General features: G+C 41.9%; 1 non-coding gene across 1 annotated transcript; it reads right to left on the bottom strand.

Annotated features, from left to right (window-relative positions):
* Positions 1-7142: 7142 nt before the first annotated feature.
* trnar-acg (transfer RNA arginine (anticodon ACG)) lies at positions 7143-7215 on the bottom strand. Its single transcript has one exon. It is a non-coding gene; the product is annotated as a tRNA-Arg (tRNA).
* Positions 7216-15283: the final 8068 nt, after the last annotated feature.

The raw sequence follows: 15283 nt of genomic DNA, 5'->3' as shown, positions 1-15283 counted from the left end.
TCAAAACTAAGGGCACAGGTTTATGGTGACAGGCACTGAGACACACTAAAAAAGGTATAGAGAGTGAGAGAATGATGGTTGATTTCCAACAGGCATTGCTTCAGCTCAGTCTTCGGTTTTAAAAATGAACTTTTTTTTCGTGAAAGTCGTTTGGTAGTAAAGTCGTGAATTGAACGTTAGGGGTACTAAAATTGAGTGATATACCGATGAATAAGTGAGTGTGTACAATACTGTCCAATGCACATTGAAATGGAGAATGCCATATTTATAAGGAACAATCAATAAAGATCATTTAAATTAAATGTGATGTTGCAGGACTCTGAAATTCACACCGAACTGGCTGTGCTGGGATATGAGTCAAATTGACTTTTTTGCAGGAGCATCAACTGATTCGGAAGGCATCATGATATGTTTCATCTGTTCAGCAGTGGTGAAACCAATATATATTCTTCCATTCCTATCAGCACTTGACAAGGTGAGCATGCATTGCCTGATCGAAACATTACAGTTCATGAAACTCGTTTTTTCTTTTCAGAATCAGAATGTCGCAGTTATTAAACTGTAGCTTTCTCTTTTCCTTTACCAAGATTAATATTCAAACATTCAGTTGAACTGACAGAATGCTGAATTCTGCAACAATTATTTCTTTTCTCTCAGACATTCAGCCTCTGCAGTTTTCTTTTCTTTAGTGATATGAATGATCTGATATTTACGGGGAAATGAATATTGCAGTTTGTCTCGCATGCGACTGAAGAATCAAATGAGTGCATCTTAATTTTCCTATGCAGTTGAGCTGAGGTGGTGTCGAGTTAAACGTGTGGATCCGGAAAAGTATACCAGGTAAGGCAGCATCCATGGAGTAGGAAAGTCGATGTTTCGAGCATAAGTTCTTCATCAGGAATGTTGGAAACATTGACACTCCTGGTCCACAGATATTGCCTAACCGCTGTGCTTTCTCGCACCATCCTTCCTGACTCTAATCTCTCGCATCTGCAATCCTCGCCTTCTCCTCAGGTGTGGTGGTGTTGGATATTGTTCCTGAGATGTAACAACATGTTCGTAATGATAGGTTTGATATACGGTTAGAAGCTCATCATTGATGCAATTCATTCTCCCCCTCCCAATCTGCCAAGCACATGCAAGTCCTGTGCCTCCTTCATTGACATTCCCTAAACACCTGACGACTGAAAGAAGAAGGCCTCATCTTCCCCTTGCGACCTTGATGCCACATGGGATCACCAATTTCCTCATTCGCCCTTCCCTCATATTATTCTACTTTCATGATTCCAACTCAGCATTGCCCTCATGGCCTGCACATCACCTTTCCAACAAATTCGGTCCACCTCGTGTCAGAACCAGTATCTTATTCTCCACATTTATCTTCTCATCGCATTCTCAGCTATCATGCGCCCAAACCCCCTAAACCGCCCATTTATCTCTCACCCCCCACGGCCACGAACCTCATTCCTGAGGTTTATGCCCAAATCATCAACTCTCCCGCTCCGCGCTTGCTGCCTGACCTACTGTGTTTTCTATCACCACACTGTCGACTCTGAGTTCTAACATCTGCAGTTCTCACTTTCTCCACGGGGCAGTATTGTGTAAAAGTCATATTATTGGAAAAGTGCAGTTTCTGTGGTTTTCTAAGTTGTTAATTTCATTTGCCCAATCGGCTCTAGCTGGAGTATTGTGTGGCTTTCTGCAATTTCCATTACAGCAGGGATGTGATTGCATTGATAACGGTGCAGAACAGATTTACCAGGATATTGTCTGTTCGAAGAGTTTCACTTATGAAGATAGTTTGGACGGACTGAGCTCTCACAAAGATGTTCTCTTTTATAAAAAATAACGGAGCTGTTCTTTTCCTCCAGGATAATGTGTCTTGATATCTTTTTATTTTATCAAAGGCGTTGTAAAACAATTCAGGCTCCGAATCGGATGAAGTATTACAGAGATAAGAGTGTTCGCTGTGAGGCCTTTCGTTTCTCCATAAACAGCTGAGGCTTAAGGCCAAAGATTTTTTGATTTAGAAATGGTCATTCTGGAAAGCTGAATTCTGGTTTTGAGATCCTGCAGCAGTGGTGCACTAACTAATAACCTTTCTCCTTCTGCCCTTCTAATTTTTACCTATAAGCTTCTCTTTCATTTTTACTGTGTTTAAGGTTCTTGTTTATTTCGGATTGTTGTGTATTTTCAGAACAGCATAAGTAAGTCTGCTTTGGATAGACTAATTTCTGTGGGTATCAAATATTCTGGTTTTTGTTTTTCAATCCGTCATTTTGTGAATAATTTTTGTAACTAGCTTCCTCGGGTAATTTTCACGATACACTTAACGAAAAAAATATAACGTTACGGTCTGGGTTGTCTGCTTAATAACATTTTGAATGATTTAACCTCGTCCATAACAAATTGGGAGGTAGTTGATGGATTAACAGAGCAACTGATAGGTGCTTGCGTCTTTATTTTGGGTGTTGATTTGGATTGTGGGAGGCAATGCTTGGGAAAGCAATGTCTCATTTAGGTGCAAAGAGTTGTCTTGCTATGGACGATGTAAAGTTGGTAATCTGACATGAAATAATTCAGGCCTGGCTTAAGGAATTAGCAGACATGCTGGGGTTGTATTTGCCGATTTCTGTGAGGAAAGGAGAGATCATTCCCAGAATAGCTCAGAATTAAACTAAGCTGGGAAATCCATAGAATCTGTAGACATGGTTAAAATTTATTTGGAAATGAAGCAGCTTGAGTTAGACGCGAGAGATAAGGAAAGGACACCAGATTTGAAGCAGTTTCAGATACGATTCGAAGTAGAGAGAGGGAAGAAGAGAATGCAGCAGAGCAGAGAGAAAGGGAGACAGGGTTTGAACTTCAGAAATTGGCAATTATTAAAGGAATTCACCTTAAAAGGCTGGAGAGAAAGGCTGAAGATAAGCTTAATCTGGAAGAGCATATTGTTCAAACGGCAATGTTAGCAGCTGATATGGCTGATTGTTATGAAGTGGTCAATAAAACAAGGATGGGTTTCCAGAATCATTTTAAGTCTGAGGGATCGAAATTGGGGCAAAAAGAAATCCTCACTTGGAAGGGGAAAGTTAAATCTCTGTGAAAGTCATTAAGATAACTTATCACAGGGTAAATAGGGAACTCTTGAAAGGAACAAGATCTGAGGATTTCATTACAACAAAGTAGGCCACATGAAATCAGTGTTGGAGAACTAGGGAAAGCACTGGAAAGTCAGATGTAGGAAATCGAAACAAGCCTGGATGTTTTGTTGGCATGGCAATAGAAAGCACAGTGGAGGGTGGAAAGCTGCATCAGAGTGCACAAGTCGATCAGAGGTTGGAAAGGGGGAAGTGCCAGATCTGCTTTAAAAATATACCTGCAAAGGTAAAGTTTATTTACCTTGGCCAGGAGTAGCAGATAGAGAGATAACAATATTCAGGGACACAGGATCGTGCCTGTCTGTGATGCAGAAGGAGGGGAAAATATGTAGTCCTGAAGCACTATGTGCACGGGAATTCATGGTGGGACGAAAAATTGCTCAGTTATGTACAGTGAGGCTAGAGTGGGCAGAAAGAGTGGGGAATTTCTGGTGGGAGGTCTGGACAAACTCTCAGCTCCAAGAATACAATTTGTGCTTGCAAATGATATAGCTCAATCACCGGTAAGCGTGCTGCCTACTCCATTTGAAAAACCAGTCGAGATGTACGCAAGTGCAGCAATGCAGGAAGTTAATCAAGGAATTTTCCCAGATTGTGTCTTAACGCGATCACAGAGTCACAAGCTGTAGCAGGAGAAATCAAACGGCAGGAATAAGGAAGCTGAAATATGATTACAAAATATTTTTAAAATCAGATCAGTGGGACACAGCAGGGGACAAGCGTTAAGAATGCAAGCATATTCAGCTCTGCTGTGCTGCTGACTTACAGCAGAAAGATGAAAAATTAAAGCAGTTGGAGCAGAAGACCTGTACCTGGAAGGAGAGTGAATGCATCCCCGTGTGATATTACGTAGCAAATGATATGTTAAGGAGAAAATGGAGAGCAACACATATTCAAGCAAGTGAGAAATGGGCAGAATTTTTTTTTTCCTGTAGGGTACAGAAAAGTGGTGCTGCGAGTGCCGCATGTGCCACAAATTGGAGGTTACTTAGGCGTGAGGAGAACGGAGGCTAAAATACAAAGACATTTTTACTGGCCTGGATTGCAGGGGAATGCATTTGAATTTTGCCAGACGTGTCATACATTTCGTCTAATAGGAAAACCTTGGGAAATAACAAATCCTGCACCTTTAATACCTATTCCAGTGTTCGAGGAATCTGTCTTAAGTGGCTTCATTCATTGTGTAGGTTCCCTACATCCAATAAGCGATGGGGATAAGTATTAATTAACAGTAATGGATGTATAAACGAGATTTCCAAATGTTGTTCAATCGTGCAATATGACATCTAAAAGGACTGTGGAAGTGGTACGATTGTTTTACAAACGAGATTAAGACTACCATCAGAGATACAATGAGCTCAAGGGTCAAACTTCACATCTAAACTTTTCAAGGAATATATAGATAGCTTGGAAATAAAACGGTTTAAATCTACTGTGTCCCATCCAGAATCACAGGGTGCACTGGAAAGGTGACGTCAATTATTAAAGACTATGTTGAGGTTTTATGGTTCGGCGGAGCCAGATTATTTCCATAAGGGAGTTGCATCAGTGCTGTTTGCAATCTGAGATGTACCAAAAGAATCCACCAAACTAAGTCCGTCTGAAACCAATTGTGGGCATAAAGTAAGAGGACCATTAAAATTTATTAAGGCAAAATGATTAAGTCAGATTAGAGAGACCACGCATTTGGACGATGTGTCTAATTTTAGAGTTGGACTAAATAATGTTGGGGAGTTGTCAGGACAGTATTTAAAAGTATCGCAGCAAATGGTGAAGCAGGAAGTGTATGAGAAATCAATAAATCACAATTTTGCCACTCCGAATAATGTATTTATTTAAATTTCATTAATCGGTGAAACTTTAAAGTAACGTTTAGAAGACCTTATTTAATTGAGAGGAACTTGAGTGAGGTTAGCTACTTGATAGCGACTCCAGGCATGAAGGAATCTCACAGAATGTGCGATGGGAATATGCTCTAACGGTATTTTGGCAGAGAACAAACACAAGAGGAGAATGTATTATTGACTACGACACACTGGGAAGAACCAATCTCAGGGAATTCTGCATTGTACGTTCCTGAAATAAAATTGGACAATGCAAAAGTTGTCCAAAATTGGTAAAGTTATTCAGTTATCTTCCAGAAGAAAATCGAAAGTTATTACTCTTGCATGGGGAGATCTGCTGAAATATACTGGGTATTAATGATCTAATTGTAGATGATGTAAATATAGGAGATGTTGTTCTGACTTTGTAACATCCTTGCAGGCATAACCCTCTAAAGTTGTACAAATTCATAAGGAGCTGTCACGTATGCTCCAAAATTGCATAACCGAAGTGAGTCTCAATGAATGGAGTTCACCCATCATCATGGTGCCAAAGCCAGAAAAGACCCAACAGTTATGTGTGGACTATCACAAAATCAATGTTGTTAGAAAGACTGATGCATATACATATATGCAGCTGGAAGACGGTGTGGAAAATATTGGAGGAGCAACTTGCATTTCCAAGTTGGACTTCCTCAAAGGTTACTGGCAGTGAACTTTGTCAGAAAGATCAAAGGCAATTTTGTAACGCCAAATGGCCTGCAGAAATTTAAACTAATGCCGTTTGTACAGAAAACACTTCAGCCACATTTCAGAGGTTAACTGACAGGTTAATTGGCGGATATGCAACTGTGTGGTGTATATTGTGCCTGGTGACTAAGAGTCTCTCATGGATTGAATATTTACAGCATTTATCGGGCTTGTTTGATCGAATTCGGAAGTCAAACCGGCTTGTAAACCTAGCTGAAAGTGAATCTGCCAAAGCCAAAGTCACCTTCCTGGGATATGTCGTTGAAGACGGACAAATACCCCCACGGGATGCGAAATCGTAAGTTACAGGGGACTTTTACACATTGTTGACGAAAAGAGCAGTACTACGGTTCCACGGATTGAGTGGCTTTTACTGAAAGTTTGTGCTGAATGTTAGCAATGGGACTGTTCCACTCACCGAATTGTTAAAAACAGGCAAGAAATTTCATTGAACACAAGACTTTCAAAATGTATTTGACAACCTAAATACCTTGTTAGCCATTGCTAAAGTGTCAGTCACCCCTAATTACACGAAGGCTTTCCAGGTGCCTATCGATGCCAGTGATTTGCGTGTCTCTCTTCTTCTGCCCCTCTAATTTCGACCTGTAAACCTGTTTCATTTTTCCTCTGTGTTTATGGCGTTTAATTATCAGGGCTGTTGTGTATTTTTGGAAAAGCATAATTAAGTCTATTTTGGGTAGCTGAGTTCTGTGGGTATTCTATATTCTGTTCACTGTGTTTCATCCCTTAATATTGTGAATAATTATCTCTCTGTTTTAAAAACTGGAAGTCAACCTCGCTAAAGTATTCCGAGTCAATTTTACTATATATTCACCAAAACAAATAACGACGTTACACTCTGGATTGCCTGCATAAGAATGTTTTGAGTGGTGTGGCATAGGCAAAACGGGGGTTGTTTTTCTCAGAGCAGAGGTGATTGTGAGGAGACATGATCGACGTGTACGAAATAATGAGGAGCATGGAATGACAGATTGAAGGACACATTTGCTCTTGATCGATCACCAGGGTGTGTAGATTTCAGATAAGATGCAGAAAGCTTTGAATAGACTGGTAGGAAAAAATTATCAGTCAGCAGGTGTTAGAGTCTGGAACTGACTCTCGATAAAGATCATTTGGACAGCTAAACCTTCATTCTTCTCTGATTCCACTGGCCAAAGAGTTTCTAAAAGTTCTCAAAGCCGAGCATTCCCGCGAGCAACAGTTATTCGATCGGAGGCTTTATGAAATGGAAAGGTGCCCACGAGTAACGTGTACGACTATTCGGCTTCCCTCCTGTGATGACGCTGGAACATTGACTCTCATATTCTCGGTCCTGCAGATGAGGAACTCACACCTTATTTTGGCTTCGGAAAAATCAGTTTTGGTGCTTACTATAAGTCCGCGCTAACGCCGAGCCAGGTAGGATTCGAACCTACAATCTCCTGATCCGTAGTCAGGCGCGTTATCCATTGCGCCACTGGCCCGATGCATGCAGCTGACTTTAAGAGCCATGATGTTAACACGTACATGGTTAATAGCAGTCATGTTCACCAGTTGAACAAGCGAAAAAGATATTCATTGTCACTGCTTCAGTCCAATCTTCTTCACCTTTCAAAGCAGCGAATTTTCCAAAAAAAACACGTATTGTCCTCATGAAGCTTCCATTCACACTCTGTCTGCTCAGTCAGTCAATGCTGATCTGATGAATTTCGAATCTACTTCTTCAGCATAACTGACGTGAACGTGAGCCTAATTACCACACTGTATCTTCCAGTTAACGTTCAGAGATTGCGATTACAGTAACGACCTTTGCGAGTATGCAGGAATGTGAATACTGTGAACCGAGCAATAAAATCCCTTCATGGAAATTAATCCTGTGCAAAGTCAACCATATAAGGACGGACAGATGACTTAAAAAATCCTCTGCTTCTCTCTGCACAGATGTTTCTCCAAGAATTGACTCTTTGAAGAATTCTTCTTTGTAATTTAGACTTTCCCAGTTGCAGGTATTCCCTCAATCCACAAACAAGTATCCTGCTGAAAACTACTTCACTCAAGATTAAAATAGGTGACTATCTTTTCGCCCAGCTGTTGTCCCAATGTTCCCTGTTCCATGTCAATACAAGTTCTTGCAGGTGAAATTGGAGCTCCCAATGTCGTTAAGGCGGGAGCTTTTATCCTCGATACTTCACGTGTCTTTGTATCATCAGAGAATGGCATTCCGCTGACCAATTGAATTTTCGCAGCCACATGCTCGCGCTCAACGCCATCACAATTTCCAATTCGTATTGGGTGCAGTGCGACTCAAATTCTCTGATTCCACGCCCTTGAACTGGGATTATATGATATGCCATGACATGATCACATCAATGAATGAGGAAATTGGTGAAGTAACCGATGTTAAAATACAGTGTTATTGAGAAATACATTTCAGCAATACCCTGCAGTATCCCATGACCCTTTGAAGTTTTGTCGATATCTCGCAAACGTGATCTCCTACAACCTCAATGTTGCAATCTCTACAGTCTCTCGGGACATAGAAGCTAAAGATTCAACCGAATCTGAGTTCCCACATCTCAGTCACTGTTTGACAAGTATTCCTTTGTGCGAGTGGTTCTGTTCCTGGCATAACCTCTGCCCCGATCCTTATTGCTTTTTGCATCGTGCTTTTCCATGTGGCGCCAGGATCATGAAATGATTCTTTCTTGGCATTGTCAACACAGCAAGTTCTACTCGAATCACTGTGACACCAATCGGCATTTTTCCCATTTTACTCCATGTAATATGTGCTTAGCTAACGCTGTGAAAATCAATCTTTTTTTTATATAAAAATATTCTTCGTGCTGATAAGTTTCCTTCTTCAAACACCCGCTGTCTCACATCTTTGCGTTTCACATATCATAACCACCCTTTATCGGAGAAATCTCTCCCTCCCACAAGAACTAACTCGCCTAAACGTCCACCCTCCCATTTCACTGAGGTATTGCGCAATATAATACTCACATTTACACTGTTCATTCTGTACTGCTGCGGTCACTGTTTTGGGTGAAAGTGCTCAATCCCATGGTCGACATCTTCAAGTAATTCAATCCATTTAGATGCAGCTGTTCTATAATTAATCCTCGTGGAGCAGCTTTTACTGACACGGACAATAGATTACTGGAGCATCGGGCTCAGGATACGTGGACAGCGCAGAATTGAGCAAAAGATGTTTTATTGGAAACAACAAGTTTCTGTGGCTTTCTCCAGTCGTTTATTTCATTTGTTCATTCGGTCCCCCCGAAATATTGCGTGCAGCTCTGCAATTCACATTACAGTAGGCATGTGATCGCACTGGAAACCGTGCAGAAATTGACCAAATTGAAAAGGTTAGGTTATGAAAACAGATTGTTTTGACTGGGGTTGTTTTCTTAAGGCAGAGGAAACTGTGACGATACTTGTTTCATATGCACTAAGTAATGAGCGACATGGACAATGCAGACTAAAAGAAATGTTTCCTCTTGACCGATCAACAGGGGCATAGACTGAAGTTAAGAGGTGGAAAGGGTTGAGGAGATATGCAGAAAAATCTCATCAGCAAGCGTATGGTTGAATTTGGATTCACTGTATGAAGAGATGCACAGAGGCGAACCCACATCACCTTCAGAAAAACAGGGATCTGAACTTGAGTTGTGTATGCAAACAAGGGCAAGTGATGAAAATGAATAAAGATAGTCAAGCGATTGCATCTGACGAAAGCATGTACAACGACCTTTAGGGCTGTCATTCTACACATACGTGGTATTCGTGCAGCTGTCCGTGGTGGCGAGCAGTTCCATTTTTTTTTTGCTTTGATTCTCAGTCTGGGAGTTGGGGTTTGTTTCGATTCTGACAACGACATCAGCAAAAGCAGACCACCTGCAAGTGGAGTGTTTTTAGTACCTCGGATCAATTAATGACTTCGAGAAATGAGAGACGATGTCGCAGCCTCTTAAAGAAGGGGGATGTTGCCTCGGCAGTCTCTGCTCATGCAAACAGTTCACTCTCCATTCTCCTCTGATTCTGATTCCTAACGATTTTCCCAAAATTGTCAAAGCTGAGATTTGACTCTGTGTCTTGTTTCCTTCACAATCGCACGTGCCACAGTGAATCTCGGAAGGTTGACAGGTGTAAAGGGCAGCGTGAGTGACGAATTCAGCTTTCCCCCCAGTGATGGCTCTGGGATATTGACTCTGACGTTCGCAGGGACATTTAATGAAAGGACTCTTGACCCTGCAGTTCAAGGTGCAAACCTCAATTGGGCTTCAGAAAAGTCAGTTTTCAGTGCAATAAAGTCAGCGCTGCCCGCAAGCCAGTTTGGAATCGAAACTCCACTCAGCAGATCTGTAGTTAGGCATGTTATCCATTGTGCCACTGGCCCGTTGTATGTGCTACATTGTGCGGGAGATTAGCTTGTATGTGAATTTGAAGCCTGCCAGTCTTGCTCTTGAACCAAGTCGAAACCTTAACTACGATTTTTGGACCGTAACCAAGCGTATTATCCATTGTGACACTGCGCTTGCGCGTGCTTGAGGTTGGTATTCTGCAGAGTTGTGATCTAAACACGGACATGACCAATCGTACTCATGTTCACAAGTTGAATAACCAGGAAAGATAACCACTGTTACTGCTTCATTCCAATCATCCATTCATTGCGCAGTGGGAGGTTTTGTAACGAAAAGACATTCATCCTCATGAAACTTCCATTCACTTTGTGTCGACTCAGCCATTCAATGGGATCTCCGCTCATCTGATGAATTTCAAATTCACTTCACTGATTTTTCAACATCACTTTTGATAAACTAATGCCTAATCACAACATCGCATTCAAGCTAATTTTCGAAGTTTGAAAGTACTTTAACGACCTGTCCGAGTTTACAAGAAATTCGATAAAATGAAGTGAGCAAAAGAAAACCCTTCCTGCCAGAGCAGAGTTAGCCATATGAGAAATGTCAGAGAGCGAAATTATTACCTCCGTTTCTCTCTGTGCAGATGTCAATAGAAGCTGCTCCAGGTAAAGTTGGAACTACCGGTTTGATATCCCAATGCTCCCAGCTTCGTGTCAATGAAGGCTGCTGCAGTTCACGTTGGAGCTCCCAGCCTGATGCGACGTATACCACGTCAATAGAATCTGCTCCACGCAATGTTGGAACTCCCAGTTCCCGGCATTTCAATTCACTCTATACTTTCAGCGAAATACTTCACACTAACTGATTTCATTACTGAACCCATATCTGCTGGTTCATCCCCATCCCCATTTCCAGTTTGATCTTCGCTGTTGCACCATACAGTTTTTCGTATTCCAGGCTTGAAACTTGGCACTATATGATATTCCACAGCAGTGGTCACTTGCTTGCATGACGAAATTGGTTAAGAAACCGAAGGTAAACTACATTTCTTTTGCAGAAATACAGTCCAGCAATTCCCTGCATTATTCCCTGACGCTTTCATTTTCTGGAGAACTATATCAATCTTCGCCTTCAACAAACTAAGTGATGAAATATCCATCGGCTCTGGAGATACTAAAGTTAACTATTCAGCCCACCATGATTTTGCATGTCTCAGTCACTGTTTGTCAAGTATTACTACTGCTCATGTAGTCCTGTTCCTAACATATCCTCTGCCACTATCTTTGCTGCTTTTTGCATCATGCAATTCCATGTGGTGCCGGTATCGTGAAAAGTTAGCACTTTGCGTAGTGGCAGCAGAAAGATCATCTCCAATTTGACTTCCAGTATTGTCACTTGTTACCGTTTTATGCAGAGTAAGACATGCTTAACAAAAGCAGGAGCGAATCACTCTTTTTTGACATGAAAATATTCGTCGAGGTGATGATTTTGCTCCTTCAAACCCTCGCCCTTTCACATCTCTGCTGTCTATGTCTCAGGATTCATACCCACCAATTCTGGGAGCTTTCTCCCCATCCCACGATCAGTAACCCTGCTTTAGGTCGCTCCTCCAATTTCCCTGAGGCATTTGGCAATCAAGAACTCGCATTGACATTGTTCAGTCTGTGCAGCTGCAGCCAATGTTGTTGGGCGAGCGTGACCCAATCCCACAATTTGGACCTTAAAATCAATCGATCCATTTACATACTGCTGTTGTGAGATCAATGCTCATGTAGCAATTTTTACTGACAGGTACCGGAGATCACTAGAACATCATGCTCAGGAAAAGGACACAATGCAGTATTCAGCAAAAGGTGTTTTTTTTGGAAACGATCAGTTTCTCTGATCTAATTTCAATGGAGAAGAGGAGTTTATGAGGAAACATGATTGGATTGTGCGAAACAATGAGAGATGAAGGCATATTAGCCTGAAAGAAATGGTATCTCTCGGTCAAACGCCATGTGGCGTAGACTAAATGTAAGATACAGAACGTTTTCAGTATATAAGCAGTAAAAACTTTATCCACCAGTGGATAAATCTGCAACTCATTGTGATGAAATCAACACAACCTTCTGAGGTATTCAGTCTGTATTTATCATGCTAAGTCATACAAGGCAAAGAGATGGAAATTGGAATGAGGATAGTGAAGCGGTTGTTTCTGCAAACAACGCGTCCAACACATTTGAGAGCTGTCACTCGACGTGCGTCTGACTGCTGTACTCGTCCCTGGTCGTGTCGTGGTTCTGAATTGGCACTTTTACCACTGCAGCCCGTGTTCAATTCCCAGTAAGGGCTGTTTTGTTCAGCATCAACAGCATGGGCGTCTGTGATAGGATTCCTTTCAATGCTTCGAATCAATCAATGTCTCCACGAACATCAAAGTCAATGTTCCAGCCTTTTAAAGTAGGAGAAGGGGCCTCGGCATTCCATGAACCAACATGAGACTGAGATATTTTTTTTGTTTCCTTGCCATTTCGAGGAGCCGCAGCGATTGGGTCGATGGCTCTGTGAAATTGAAAAGTGCCAATTCGCAGTGTGTGGGACTATTTGGTCTTCCTCACTTGTGATGACGCTGCGACATTGACTGTGATGTTCTCCTGGACGTGTATTGAAAGAGATTCTCGTGTCTGCATATCAGGAGCTCAAACTTCATCTCAGCTTCAGAACAATGAGGAAGTTTAGGTTGTGAGTGTAATAAATACCTGCGTTAGCCTCGAGCGAGAGAGGAGTCAAACCTACAATGTTCTGATCTGGAGTCAGGCATGTTAGACTTTGCGCCACTTGTCCCATGTGTTCTTCGTGCTTTCATGCTTCAGAGTTGTGATGTTAAGATGGACAGGAGAAATAGCAGTCATATTCAAAATTTAACCAGGAAAGAAAATCACCACCACTGCTTCAGTCCAATCCTCCCCACTTCGTGTTTGAGCGCGATCCATAATGAAAACATATCTGTCATGATGAAGCTTCCATTCCGCCTCTTGTCTATTCAGCCATTGAATGGGATCATCGCTGATTCTGTAAATTTCAACATCAGTTTCCTGCTTTTCCTCCATAAATCAAGATAAACTCAAGCATAATGGCAACATCAAATAGAGTCAGAGAGTCAGAGAGCTGTACAGCATGGAAACAGACTCTTTGGTCCTACTCGTCCATTTTGACCAGATATCCCAACCCAATCTCGTCCCATCTGCCATCACCCCGCCCATATCCCTCCAAACCCTTTCTATTCGTATATCCATCCAAATGCCTCTTAAATATTGCAATTGTACCAGCCTCCACCACTTCCTTTGGCAGCACATTCCATACACTTATCACTCTCTGTGTGATAAAGTTGCCCCGTCGGTCTCATTTATATCTTTCCCCTTTCACCTTAAAACTATACACTCTAATTTTCCCAGACCCCAGGGAAAAGCTTTTTTTTTCCTATTTATCCTATCTTTGACCCTCATAATTTTGAAAACCTCTAATAAGTCACCCCTCAGCCTCCGACACTCCAGGGAAAACAGCCCCAGCCTGTTAAGCCTCTCCCTATATTGCAAATCCTCCAACCCTGGCAAAATCCTCATATTTGTTTTCTGAACTCTATCAAATTTCGTAACTTCTTTCCGATGGGAAGGAGACCAGATAAGCACGCAATATTCCAACAGTGGCCTAACCAATGTCTTGTACAGCCGCAACATTACCACCCAACTCATGTATTCAATACTCTGACCAATAAAGGAAAGCGTACTAAACGCCTTCTTCACTATCCTATCTACCTGCGACTCCACTTTCAAGTTAAATTTCAAATATCAGAATTCTATGAACCTGCACTCCAAGGTCTCTTTGTTCAGTAACACTCCCTCGGACATTACCATTAAGTGTTGAAGTCCCTTTATGATTTGCTTTCCCAAAATGCAGCACCTCACATTTATCTGAATTAAACTCCATCTACCACTTCTCAGCCGATTGGCCGAACTGGTCAAGATCCTGTTCTACTCTGTGGTAACTCTCTTTGCTGTCCACTACACCTCCAGTTAAATGACAAAAAGTAGAGGACCCAACACCGATCCTTGTAGCACTCCACTGGTCACGGGACTCCAGTCTGAAAGACAACCTTCCAGCACCAAACTCGGTCCTCCCCCTTTGAGCTCGTTATATACCGTTAATTATTTGAAGTTTAGTTTGCTGGAATGACGTGCGTGCATTTTCAGGAAATGTAATATCATGACACGAGCTGAAAATCGCTTGCTGCAATTTAAACAAATACGCAGTCAGTCTTATGATAAAAGTCAGAAAAAGAAAATATTGCCTGCATTTCTTTCTGCACAGATTCTCCTCCACGAGCTGTATCTTTCCCACATTTTCCCATATTTTTGGGAGATTTCCTTGGGACAGGTATTCACTGAATCTACAAACAAGGTTCCTGCTAAATACTAATTTAATTCAGATTAAAATAACTGAGTATCCTTTCTCCCAACTTGATGTCTCATTGCTCCGTGCTGCTTATCAATACAATCTGCTCCAGGGGAGGTTGGAACTTCCAGCCTGCTGCCACAATGCCCCCTGCTTTATGCCAACAGAAGCTGCTCCATATAAGTTGGAGGTCCCAATCTGATATCACAATGCTCCTTGCTCCATGTCAACAGAATGTACTACAGGTGAGTGTGGAGTCCCAGCCCCGGCATTTCATGCACCTTTGCACCGTCACAGCGGGCTCATCCTCATGCCCATTTCCAGTTTGATCTTCGCTGCTGCGCCACTCAGTCTCTCTTAGTTTAGCCCTGGGAACACGAGATTATACGATATTCCACAACATTGGTTACTTATGTGGAATATCACAATTCTCCATTTCATAAATCAGAATTCACGCCCACGCATTTTCAGAGATTTGCCTCACTTCCATGGTCACTAACCCTCCTTTACATCGCTCCTTCCATTTCAGAGTCATTCCATAATCTAACGCGCACATCGGCAACATTCTGTCTGTGCTCCTGCTGTCACTCTTGATGGGTAAACGTGTCCGATCCCATCATTGGGAACATGAAACCACTCGATCCATTTCAATCCCGGTGGTTGTGAAATCAATCATCATGTTGGAGCCTTTACTGTCATGGACCAGAGATGACCTGCTACCAACTTGTCTTGACTTCCTGCCACTAAACCA

Source organism: Chiloscyllium plagiosum, unplaced genomic scaffold, assembly GCF_037043375.1.
Source record: "Chiloscyllium plagiosum isolate Xiang-an unplaced genomic scaffold, Cpla_swu_hap1 HiC_scaffold_18, whole genome shotgun sequence".
Classification (NCBI taxonomy): domain Eukaryota; kingdom Metazoa; phylum Chordata; class Chondrichthyes; order Orectolobiformes; family Hemiscylliidae; genus Chiloscyllium; species Chiloscyllium plagiosum.
Note: the sequence above shows the minus strand (reverse complement) of the source record. Positions and strands in the feature narration are given on the sequence as shown.